Below are 11,520 nucleotides of genomic sequence, written 5' to 3'. Positions count from 1 at the left end.
TGGATTTACATGTGTTCCCCATCCCGAGCCCCCCCCCCCCACCTCCCTCTCCATCCCATCCCTCTGGGTCTTCCCAGTGCACCAGCCCTGAGCGCTTGTCTTATGCATCCAACCTAGGCTGGTGATCTGTTTCACCCTTAATAGTATACTTGTTTCAATGTTGTTCTCTCAGAACATCCCATCATCGCCTTGTCAATGTATGGCAAAAACCACTACAATATTGTAAAGTAATTAGCCTCCAACTAATAAAAATAAATGGAAAAAAAAAAAAAAAGAAGGATTGGTAGTTCTTTTCTAAGCTGTAGAATTCACCAGTGAAAGCATCTGTCCCGCATTTTTCTTTCTTGGTAGGATTTTGATTACTGATTCAATCTCCTTACTTGTAATTAGTCCATTCAAATTTTCTTTCTTCATAACCACTGATTTTATAAAGGCTTTTTTTTTTTATTTCATTTTTTCAATCTTGATTCCCGTTTGTGCTTCATCCAGCCTGGCATTTCTTACAATGTACTCTGCATGTAAGTTAAATAAGCAGAGTGACAATATACAGCCTCAATGTAATCCTTTCTCAATTTGGAACCAGTCAGTTGTTCCATGTCCAGTTCTAACTATTGCTCCTTGATCTGCATACAGATTTCTCAGGAGACAGGTACAGTGATCTGTTATTCCTATTTTTAGGAATTTTCCAAAGTTTGTTGTGATCCACAAAGGCAAAGGATTTAGCATTGTCGATGAAGCAGAAATAGACGTTTTCCTGGAATTGACTTGCTTTTTCTATTATTTAACGAATGTTGGCACTTTGATCTCTGGTTTCTCTGGCCCTTGTAAACCAAGCTTCTACATATAGAAGTTCTGGGTTAATATACTGCTGTGGCCTAGATTAAAGGTCTTAAATACTGAAAGATGATGCTGTGAAAGTGCTACACTCAATATGCCAGCAAATTTGGAAAACTCAGCAGTGGCCACAGGACTGGAAAAGGTCAGTTTTCATTCCAACGCCAAAGAAAGGCAGTGCCAAAGAAGGCTCAAACTACCACACAATTGCACTCATCTCACACACTAGTAATGTTTAAATTCTCCAAGCCAGTCGTCAGCAATATATGAACTGTGAACTTCCAGATGTTCAAGCTGGTTTTAGAAAAGGCAGAGAAACCAGATATCAAATTGTCAACATACACTGGATCATTGAAAAAGCAAGAGAGTTCCAGAAAATAATCTATTTCTGCTTTATTGACTATGCCAAAGCCTTCGACTGTGTGGATCACAATAAACTGTGGAAAATTCTGAAAGAGATGGGAATACCAGATCACCTGACCTGCCTCTTGAGAAACCTGTATGCAGGTCAGGAAGCAACAGTTAGAACTGGACATGGAACGACAGACTGGTTCCAAATCAGGAAAGGAGTATGTCAAGGCTGTATATTGTCACCCTTCTTATTTAACTTATATGCAGATTACATCATGAGAAATGCTGGGCTGCAAGAAGCACAGGCTGGAATCAAGATTGCCAGGAGAAATATCAATAACCTCAGATATGCAGATGACACCACTCTTATGGCAGAAAGTGAAGAACTAAAGAGCCTCTTGATGAAGGTAAAAGAGGAGAGTGAAAAAGTTGGCTTAAGGCTCCACATTCAGAAAACTAAGATCATGGCATCCGGTCCCATCACTTCATGGCAAATAGATGGGAAACAGTGGAAACAGTGGCTGACTTTATTTTTTGGGGCTCCAAAATTACTGCAGATGGTGACTGCAGCCATGAAATTAAAAGACACTTACTCCTTGGAAGGAAACTTATGACCAACATAGACAGCATGTTGAAAAGCAGAGACATTACTTTGTCAACAAAGGTTTGTCTAGTCAAGGCTATGCTTTTTCCAGTGGTCATGTATGGATGCGAGAGTTGGAATATACAGAAAGCTGAAAACTGAATAATTGATGCTTTTGAACTGTGATGTTGGAGAAGACTCTTGAGAGTCCCTTGGACTGCAAGGAGATACAACCAGTCCATCCTAAGGGAAATCAGTCCTGAATATTCATTGGAAGGACTGATGCTGAAGCTGAAACTCCAATACTTTGGCCACCTGATACAAAGAGCTAACTCATTGGAAAAAACCCTGACACTGGGAAAGATTGAGGGCAGGAGGAGAAGGGGACGACAGAGGATGAGATGGTTGGAGTGGCATCACTGACTCAATTGACATGGGTTTGGATGGACTCTGGTATTTGGTTGTGGACAGGGAGGACTGGCGTGCTGCCGTTCATGGGGTCGCAAAGAGTCGGACATGACTGAGTGACTGAACTGAAATGAAATGAAACAAAACTGTATTAGTATGTGAAGGGAACACACTTGTATGGTAGTTTGAACATTCTTTGGCATTGCATTTATTTGGGATTGGAATGAAAACTAACCTTTTCCAAGTCGTGTTGCAAATGCTGAGTTTTCCAAAATTGTTGACATATATAGTGCAGTGGTATAATTGAATTATCTTCTCAGATGTGAAATAGATCAGCTGGAATTCCATAACCTGCACTAACTTTGTTCTTAGTAATGTTTCCTAAGGGTCACTTGACTTCACACTCCAGCATGTCTAGCTCTAGGTATGTGACCACACATCGTGGTTGTCTGAGTCATTAAGACCTTTTTTGTACAGTCCTTCTGTGCATTTTAGCCACCTTTTCCTAATCTCTTCTGCTTCGGTTACGTCCTTACCATTTTCTTTTTCAATCCTGTCCATTCTTTCATGAAAACCCTTGATATCTCTGATTTTCTTGAAGAGATCTCTAGTCATTCCCATTCTATTATTTTCTATTATTTTCCTCTATTTATTTGCATTATTCATTTAAGAAGACCTTCTTATTTCTCCTTGCTATTCTCTGGAACTTTTCATTCAGTTGGGTATATATTTCGCTTTTTTCCTTGCCATTCTTTCTGCTGTTTCCTCAGCTATTTGTAAAGCCTGTGTAGACAACCACTTTGCCTTCTTATATTTATTTTTCTTTGGGATGTTTGTGGTCACTGCATCCTGTAAAATGCATCCTGTATAATGTTACAAACTGCCATCCATTCTTCAGGCATTCTGTCTACCATATATAATTCCTGAATCTGTTTGTCACCTCCACTGTATAATCTAAGGGGTTTGATTTAAATCATCCCTGAATGGCCTCGTGTTTTCCCTACTTTCTTCAATTTAAGCCTGAATTTTGCAATAAGCAGCTTATGATCTGAGCAACAGTCAGCTCCTGGTTTTGCTTTTGCTGACTGTATAGAGCTTCTCCACCTTTGGCTGAAAAGAATATAATCAATCTAATTTCAGTATTGACCATCTGGTGACGTCCATGTTTAGAGTTGTCTCTTGTGTGTTTGGAGCAGGATGTTTGCTATGACCAGTGGGTTCTCTTGACATCACTGTTAGCCTTTGCACTGTTTCATTTTGTACTCCAAAGCCAAATTTACCTGTTACTCCAGGTATCCTTTGACTTCCTACATTTACATTCCAATTCCCTATGATGAAAATAACATTTTTTTTTGTTTTGTTTTTGTTTTTGGTGTTTGTTCTAGAACATCTTGTAGGTCATTATAGAGCTGTGCCATTCAACTTCAGCTTCTTTGGCATTTCTGGTTGGGGAATAGATTTGAATTACTCTGATGTTGAATGGTTTGCCTTAGAAATGAATCAAGATCATTCTGTCTTTTTTGAGATTGTACCCAAGTACCACATTTCAGACTCTTGTTGATTACATTTATTCTAAGGAATTCTTGCCCATAGTAGTAGATATAATGGTCACTTGAATTAAAATTGCCCATTCCCATCCATTTTAGTTCACTGATTCCAAATATGTCAATGCTCACACTTGCTGTTTCCTTACTTTAATTCCTGGACCCAACATTTTCATTTTCTATGCAAAATTGTTCTTTAAAACATCAGACTCTACTTTCATCATCAGACACATCCATGGCTGAGCATCATTTCTACTTTGACCCAGCTGCTTTGTTATTTTTGGAGTTTTTAGTAATTTCTCTCCACTCTTCCCCAGTAGAATATTTGATATCTTCTGACTTGAGGGGGCTCATCTTCTGGTGTCACATCTTTTTGCCTTTTCATTATGTTCATGGGGTTCTCACAGCAAGAATACTGGAGAGGTTTGCCATTCTCTCCTCCAGTGGGTCACCTTCTACCAGAACCCTTCACTATGACCTGTCTGTCTTGGGTGGCCTGCACAACATGGCTCATAGCTTCATAGAATTACACAAGCCCCTTCACCATGAAAAGGCTCTGATCCACTAAGGGGAATGGTTTTAAGCATGGATCTAAGCAACAGTAATCAATGAGCTGTTTTAGCATCCATTGATTATTATTGCTTAAATCCATTATTTTATTACAGTTTGCAAACTCATGGTGCTTCTAATACTAGAATTCAATCTGCTTCATTACTTGAAATTTTGTAAAGAATTATTTTTTTTTCTCAACAATGCTTGGATTACCTTCTTAGTTGGATTTTATACAGAAAATGTTGAAAAAATGTGGGCTCATTTTCCTTCATATAAATTTTTTAAGGATAGCTGAAATTCTTCCAGATGTAATTAAAATAGAAGATTTTTGAAATCATTTAGAACTCATGAATTTGACTATATTTTATATGCTTCAACCAATTGTAGTAATTTTAAGATGAAATTATTTAATTCTTATCTAAAGTAGCTCACTTAAAGTATCTCTTGATCATTTTAATATTACTACAGTTGTTTTTCCATTTCTATGCTTTACAATATATCAAGTATTCCAGTATTATCTTAAATATTTACTTGTTTATTTCAAGTATTTGCCATTTTTTTAAGGATTTTGGTTTCTTTTAACAGTAAATGATACTCAGAAATTACGATGTGGACGTGAGAAGACCTTGTTGTTAATACTTTGATCTTTATTCCTAGGCTTTCCCCAAGGAACACCTGAGAAATGTATATTTTTACAGTATAAAAATAAATCATGTATTCATGCTAGCATTTCTATTTTAAATTTAACCATACAATAGATTTTTTAAGCTTTGATTTTATACTTAAATCTCCAATTTCTTGTGCTGAAAATGCTGACACCTGTCATTAATATAAACTTATTTAGTTTTAGTTGACAATATACTTGTGATAATCCAAAAATAAGAATACAAGGTGGGAGGAAGGATGAATTAGGAGTTTGGCATTAGCAGATACAAATTACTATGTATAATATAGAAAACCAACAAGGTATAATGTATAACACAGGAAACTTTATTCAAGATCTCATAACAAAACATAATGGAAAAGATCATGGAAAGGAATGTATATACATATATATATTTATATATATTTATATATATTAATGTCTTAACTAGGGCTTCCCTGGTGGCCCAGATGGTAAAAAGTCTGCCTGCAATACAGGAGGTCTGGGTTCGATCCCTGGGTTGGGACGATCCCCTGGAGGCGGGCATGGGCATGGTAACCTACTCTAGTATTCTTGCCTGTAGAATCTCCACAGACAAAGGAGCCTGGTGGGCTACAGTCCACAGGGTAACAAAGAATCAGACATGATTTTTTCATGTATGTGTATATAACACATGCATGTATGGCCACAGGACTGGAAAAGGTCAGTTTTAATTCCAATCCCTAAGAAAGGCAATCCCAAAGAATGCTAAAACTACCTCACAATTGCAGTCATCTCACACGATAGTAAAGTGATGCTCAAAATTCTCCAAGCCAGGCTTCAGTAATATGTGAACCGAGAACTTCCAGATGTCCAAGCTGGTTTTAGAAAAGGCAGAGGAGCCAGAGATCAAATTGCCAATATCCGCTGGATCATCGAAAAAGCAGGAGAGTTCCAGAAAAACATCTATTTCTGCTTTATTGACTATTCCAAAGCCTTCGACTGTGTGGATCACAATAAACTGTGGAAAATTCTGAAAGAAATGGGAATACCAGATCACCTGACCTGCCTCTTGAGAAACCTGTATGCAGGTCAGGAAGCAACAGTTAGAACTGGACATGGAACAACAGACTGGTTCCAAATAGGAAAAGAAGTACATCAAGGCTGTATATTGTCACCCTTCTTATTTAACTTATATGCAGAATACATCATGAGAAGCACTGGGCTGGAAGAAGCACAAGCTGGAATCAAGATAGCTGGGAGAAATATCAATAATCTCAGATATGAAGATGACACCACCCTTATGGCAGAGAGTGAAGAAGAACTGAGCAGCCTTTTGATGAAAGTGAAAGAGGAGAGTGAAAAATTTGGCTTAAAGCTCAACATTCAGAAAACTAAGATCATGGCATCTGGCCCCATCACTTCATGGAAAATAGATGGGGAGATAGTGGAAACAGTGTCAGACTTTATTTTTTTGGGCTCCAAAATTACTGCAGATGGTGACTGCAGCCATGTAATTAAAAGACACTTACCTCTTGGAAGGAGAGTGATGACCAAACTAGATAGCATATTAAAAAGCAGAGACATTACTTTGCCAACAAAGGTCTGTCTGGTCAAGGCTATGGTTTTTCCAGTGGTCATGTATGGATGTGAGAGTTGGACTGTGAAGAAAGCTGAGCACCGAATAATTGATGCTTTTGAACTGTGGTGTTGGAGAAGACTCTTGAGAGTCCCTTGGACTGCAAGGAGATCCAACCAGTCCATCCTAAAGGAGATCAGTCCTGGGTGTTTATTGGAAGGACTGATGTTAAAGCTGAAACTCCAATGCTTTGGCCACCTCATGCGAAGAGTTGACTCATTGGAAAAGACCCTGATGGTGGGAAGGACTGGGGGCAGGAGGAGAAGAGGACGACAGAGGATGAGATGGCTGGATGGCATCACCGACTTGATGGGCATGACTATGAGTAAACTTTGGGAGTTGGTAATGGACAGGGAGGCCTGACATGCTGCGATTCATGGGGTCGCAAAGAGTAGGACACGACTGAGTGAATGAACTGAACTGAACTGATGTATATATGTATATATATACATACTCACATATGGCACTTCATATCCATTAGAATGGCTCTAACAAATAAGACAGAGATTAAAACATGTTGACAAGCATATGGAGAAAGAAAATCTTCATATATTGCTGGCAGAACTATAAATGGCACAGTCACTTGGGAAAATATTTGAATTTTTTGTTAACAAATTAAACATAAAACTACCATACTACTCATAATACTCAAAAAATACACAAAAAACACTAAAAAAATACCATACTACTCATGCATTATTTCCTAGGTACCTACTTAAGAGAAATAAATCATGTCCACACAAAGACATGTACTTGAATATTGATAGCAGCATGACACATGTTTTCCACTGAGTAGATAGCCAAATGTGGTATTGTCATATAGTTGAATACTATTCAGCAATAAAAAAGAACAAAATACGAACACATGCTACATCATGGAAGAACTTAAATATATATATATGCTAAGTGAAAGAAGCCAAATTCAAGAGACCACTTATTGTAGATTTCCATTTATATGAAATGTTAAGAAAAGGCAAATTTACAGAAGCAAATAATAGTAGTTGCTGATATTTGGAGAATAAATAGGGATTAACTGAAATTGTAACTGGGTATGAAAAATCTTCGGAGAAGGCAATGGCACCCACTCCAGTACTCTTGCCTGGAAAATCCCATGGACGGAGGAACCTGGTAGGCTGCGGTCCATGGGGTTGCTAAGAGTCAAACACGACTGAGCGACTTCACTTTCACTTTTCACTTTCATGCATTGGAGAAGGAAATGGCAAGCCATTCCAGTGTTCTTGCCTGGAGAATCCCAGGGATGGGGGAGCCTGGTGGGCTGCCGTCTATGGGGTCGCACAGAGTCGGACACGACTGAAGTGACTTAGCAGCAGCAGCAGCAGCATGAAAAATCTTAACAGGGTGGGTGAAGCCAATCTAAAACAGATTCATGGTGATGATTTTAAAACTCAGTAAAACTATAAAATATTTAAATGCATATTTTAAATTAATTGTCTCATACGTAAACTATATTTTAATAAAATTGTTGAAATAGGATGAAACCTCCCACAGAGGTTATACATTTATCCAATTTTGCCTTATGCAGTTTCAAGCTCTACTACTCTGTGTATATAAAACAGCTTCTTATATCTTGATCTTCTCTCCATATTTCCTCTTTTTCTAGTAAGGTTGTTTGCTATAACATATACTTTTACTGAAGTTAGTATAGTGATACCATATTTATTCTCCTTAATTGTTGCATGATATGTGATAATTTATTATTTTACTGTCAAAATTTCCATCTGCTCATTTTTAAAGTGTGTTTTTTGTATGCTGCATACAGCTGTCCTTTTGGTATGGTGTGTTCTTCTTTGTATTTTCATTGGATATTTACATGTATCTTAATTACTGGTGTATTTAGGATTATATCTGGGGTTCCCTGTGGCTCAGACAGTAAAAAAATTATGTCTGCAATGCAAGGGACCAAGTTTCTGAGTGTCAAGCTTTAAGTCAACTTCTTCACTTTCCTTTTTCACTTTCATCAGGAGACTCTTCAGTTCCTCGTCGCTTTTTGCCATAAGGGTGGTGTCATCTGCATATCTGAGGTTATTGATTTTTCTCCCAGCAATCTTGATTCCAGCTTGAGCTTCATCTAGCCTGGCATTTTGCATGATATACTCTGCATAGAAGTTACATCAGTATGGTGACAATATACCGTCTTGTCACACTCCTTTTCCAAATTTAAACCAGTCAAATATTCAATGTAATGTTCTAATTATTTATTCCTGACCTACATACAAGTTTCTCAGGAGACAGGTAAGGTAGTCTGATATTTCCATCTCTTTCAGAATTTTCCAACGTTTCTTGTGACTCACACAGTAAAAGTCTTTAGCATAGTCAATGAACCAGAAGTAAATGTTTTTCTAAATCCCCTTGCTTTTCTATGATCCAGTGGATGTTGGTTATTTGTTCTCTGGTTTCTTTGCTTTTTCTAAATCTAGCTTGTACATCTGGAAAAAATAAAGCTTCTCATCTTAAATTCCAGATGATTTTAATAGTGCTGAGTGTTGAATATTAATAGGCTAACACAGGTAACACTCCATTAACTAAAATATTTGGACAATTTATAAAAGTGTAAACTAACATGGGTAAATTATATTCAAGTTCAAATTTGTGAAATATGCACAAAGTACAGAAGAGTTCATAAACAAGAGCCTTGCTATTGTAAAATACTTCAACAACACTTTCTCTAGCCATTGTAGAAATTCATAGCTGGGACAGATTGTTCTTTCACCAATTTGAAGCACATAGTTCCTTTATACATCTGCACTTTACAATGCCTCAAATTTTAATCCTGCTAGGTGACTAATGAATGCTCAACTGTGTTTTTAGAATTTTCTTAGAAGCAAATAGAGTTTGTATATTTTGAACAAGTAAAATGTAATATCAGGAAAAAAATATATACACACACACAGAAACACACATGCATATATAAATACACATATATAAATGGTGCACATTGATTTTATAAAGTGTTGAATTTGATCAATCAAATATACCAACACTGATTATATTTTCTCCCTTTTTTCCTGAATAATTTTTTTACATGTATGATTCTTTGGGAAATGGGAATTCTGAATTTGGTATTCTTTGGGAAAATTATGAATAAATCAAAATATATGATTATTTAAAATATAAAAAATGTTGGAATATAGTGAAAAATGATTGGTTTATTTCAAAAGCAGTGATGGCACACCTGGATATAACCTGAATAAAAAAATAATGTTTGTTTATGTTATCTACTAAATTACATTTTAGAATATTTAGTTATTTAATATAAAACTGTAAGAAAAACAAAGTCTTAGAAAAAAGCTTAGGACACATGTGTTATAGATTAAAATACAGCAATCTACTCTGCAAACATGAATCCACTATAAATTCATGTGCTTAAAAACTATTTATTAATGTTTACCTTTTATTAAACTATCAAACAAGAAAAATTATAATAACATAGAATTTATGAAGTGCAGTTTATAAACATGCTATGGTATATTTCAAAATTAAATAAAATGACTCATACTTGCTTTCAAAAGAAACTTCAAAATCTATTGTAATTTAAAAAGCATTATTTAGGAAAAACAATCATCATAGCATTGAACATCAAAAGATAAGATACAAACTCAAAATTGTGCCCACAAGCAAATTAGTAGGTTTAAATATTTTCATTACTGTTTATTATAGAATTAAACAAAATATTAAAGTCAATATTTCATGTCATATAAAATTCAACATTAAAGGTAATGATAAAAATGTTTAATAAATATAACCATATAAATAAGTAAATTGATAATAATACTTTAAGCACAGATATAGATTATACTATCTTAATCAATATGCAAGGTTTTGGTGAATGGGGAGTTCAATACCATGAAGTACTCATTTTGCAAAAGTTTTTGTTAGTCATGAAGATCTGATGTCACCATGAAGGGATTTAGTGTTTCTCTAGATATGAGGAAAAGCAAGGATTGAGATCATAAAATCTGCTCCTAAAAGCATCCAACTATCTAAAGACCTGTCCCACCAGATTTCCCGGAGCACAGAGTGCCTCACTCCACCCTGAACTCCCTCAGGGGTTGTTGAAGGTCAACAGCTATAGCAGCATAGGTTTCAGTCTCTGTAGAGGCAGATGGCAAATGCCTTTGTTGTTCAGTCACTGGCAATGTCCTTGGTAAGTGCCAATTTGTAGTTGACATGGCCCCCTTGTGGCCATAAATCCGACCGTACTTGGAGGTGGGGAGCATTTCGTGACCATTTTGTCCCATGTTGCTGAGAAGGTTTGTTCCCAGTTCTGAAGAAAGTGTTTGCTGATAGGCCATTCAATGTGCTATTACTAGTATAGGTCTTAATAGTCAAAGTTCTCTGGACACCTGTCTTCTAGTTATGGTCCAGGAAAGTGTTCCCTTTCATTGCATCTTCCCATATCGAGAGTTACTCTATTACAATCATTGATCATATATCAAGCTATACATTTGATCAACTGTTTCAAGTCTGGTCATCATTATTTTCGTTGGAGGCTCAGTCATACACTGGATAATACAAGAAATAATAATCTTGTGAAACAAGCAAAATACAAATAGTGTAGTTAATAATATTAGTGGAATTAAAAGTAAATATTTTATCCATGAGCCTCCCACATCAAACCAGTTTTTTAAAAGATCGTTAAGACTAGGGAATGAGTCTGATTAAAGCAGAAGTCTGATTTTTCATATGGTTCATCAAATATGTTAGATTAAATGATTTATCAGGTATGAAAATACAGCATTCAGTTTGAATTACAGCACAGATATTTCCCTGAGATGCTGTAAGGTGGCAAGGGCCTTGCAGTTGTGTGGCTCTGCCTATCTCATCATAGAAATCTCAGAATCCAATAGGATAATAGCCTGGTTACTATCATTTAAAGCTTATGAAAGTTGTTAAGGCTTTGATATGGCCAATTACATCCTCTAATCCCACTGAAGGCACACACACACACACACACACACACACACAC

This window comes from Cervus canadensis, chromosome X (assembly GCF_019320065.1).
Source record: "Cervus canadensis isolate Bull #8, Minnesota chromosome X, ASM1932006v1, whole genome shotgun sequence".
Classification (NCBI taxonomy): Eukaryota; Metazoa; Chordata; class Mammalia; order Artiodactyla; family Cervidae; genus Cervus; species Cervus canadensis.
This window is presented reverse-complemented; position numbering follows the sequence as displayed.